We start from the raw sequence: 2,476 nt of genomic DNA, 5'->3' as shown, positions 1-2,476 counted from the left end.
TCTGGGGACAGAGGAGACCAGTTTCTCAAGTTTAGAAATAGGAATGTTCTCCCATTCATGTTTAATACAGGCCTCTAACTGTTCAATCGTCTTGGGCCTTCTTTGTCGCACCTTCCTCTTTATGATGCGCCAAATGTTCTCTATAGAGCTTTAGAGCGTGACGTCACTTGTCCGCGGCGCGGCGGCTGATGGGATAGCATCCGCCATTTTTAATGCCCTCCATATTAACTGTCGAAAACAAGCTTTCTCATTTACTTTTTTTTTTAAATCTAAGTAAGTTAAAAAAAAGTTTAGCGATGGTCCGAAATTGCAGCGTTATTGGATGTAATGTCCGGTCACACGACTGGAATTGTAAAAAGATCGAAAACGGACATTTTTTTTTATAGATTCTCCATCAGGAACTAACGCGAGGAGCTCATGTGTAGGACGTAACAAAAAGGAGACTGTGAGACGTCCTGATAACGTTCTCCAGCATCCCAAGATACCTGCTGGTTTGTTCCAGACATTCTGGTGAGTGTCTAAATTCAGTTTGTTGGTGTTGTGCCATAAATGCGTGCCATGATTTTGTCTGGGTGTATCATGTTTAGTTCATGTTCATAGAAGTGGGTCAACCTGGTTTAGGTCGGGTTTATATTTTGCATATAACTTAGTCTGAGTTTAGACAGAGTGGATATCTGTGTTATTGTGAAATAAACTGTTTAAAGTTTCTAGTGTTGTCACTTTTACTGCAGTAATACTGATGTATGTTCTGATATGTCCTCTTCAAGACAAACCTTCAGATGAAACTCAAAGGAGAGGCGCGCAGTGAGGCTGCAGATGATGGAGAGGAGGAACATGAACCAGCAGCAAAAAGGTACAAATACAATGTGTGAACAAAAGAAGAGCAGAAATAAACCATCTGTTACAAGAGAACAGGAAGCTCAGGTCAGAGCTGAATAAAAAACAGCGGGACAAATAATTTTTAAAGTATTAAATATTATAAAGGACTTCATTGCTTTGCCATCTTGTTGTCATTGTTTAACACTGTTAGGCATTTTCTGCCAGCATTAAAAAAAACTCACAATTTCAAATGGTTCTACTAACACTAATGCATCCTGTTCAGCATCTTTGCCATCTTTTTAAGGTGTCACATAAAACTCTGTCTAATACCTGTGTCTTTCTTTTCTTTCCAAGGGATGGATGTGCATCCGACAAGCTCATAACAGAAGCTGTGGCCTTCTCTCCAGATTATTACCTGGGGACATTGTGTTAGCTGACAGAGGCTTTGATATTAAAGACAGTGTGGGAGTCTAGGTCAAGGGTCTTTATTGTCATTCACATCGCATGTTGTACATGAGGTGGAACAAAACTGTGTACACAGAGTCCCAGTTACATCCAACAAAAGTATAAATGAATGATGTGCTGAGGTTCAAATCCCATCATTCACTAAATGGAGATGTCAACTTGATGCTAAGGATGTTGAACACACACGAGCACACCTTAGAATTCATGTGGAAAGAGTGATTGTTTGCATGAGAAACAAATACACAATGTTACACAGAAATATACCAGTTAACTATACTGGTGCTTACATGTAAATATACCAGTTAACTATACTGGTGCTTACATGTAAATATACCAGTTAACTATACTGGTGCTTACATGTGAGGGTGAACACTTCTTAACATTGTATGTGTGCTGTAGTTTAGTAAAAATTTGTTCTAATGTGGTTGTAAACGTAATGCTAATGAAACCTGCACATGCTGCTCCTGATATATGTAAAATGTAGATTGGAGAAAAAATTATATTTGCTGCATTCATTGTTTGAAATATATTTACAGTTGAATAATAACATAAGTGGTTGTTTTTTCTCATTTAATAAAAATTCATGTGGGAAACATTCATGAAACATTTGATTCATCACTTCAGGGAACATGTACACATGATGAACTTGATCACATTTTGTAGTAAACATTTGATGTATTAACATATTTCAGGTAAGAAATAAACATGTAATGAAACATCCTATTTTGAAGTAAACATTTTATGTAATTAAATGTTTCTAGAAACAAATATGATGAACATTGTGTGAGGTAATACATTTCATAGAAAATTTCTACACAAAATGTTCAAATATAAGTTAACAGCATGATTTACATATTTATGTCTCCCTTGAAGCTGCAGTACAAACGTGCTCTGAGAAATATCTTTAAGAAGCTTCGTGCTTTCTGGAGACGAGCTTCACACAATTCCTGTTCTGGAATACACACGGAGGATAGCCATGATTCACACTCCATTTTGTTTGCACTGAGTAGACACAGTGTTGCTCATCATGACCCACAGTGTTCTGGTGGCTCAGAGTCTGAGAGTGCAGAACCTGTGAACACAATTAAAATGATGAATGAAAAGACAGAAACATCAATTATAATATATCTATATTTAATACATATATACATGTACATATGTATATATGTATATGTATATATATATATATATA

Source organism: Nematolebias whitei, chromosome 9, assembly GCF_014905685.2.
Source record: "Nematolebias whitei isolate Nwh7 chromosome 9, NemWhi1, whole genome shotgun sequence".
Taxonomy (NCBI): domain Eukaryota; kingdom Metazoa; phylum Chordata; class Actinopteri; order Cyprinodontiformes; family Rivulidae; genus Nematolebias; species Nematolebias whitei.
The sequence above is the reverse complement of the archived record's forward strand: the minus strand, read 5'-3'. Positions refer to the sequence as shown.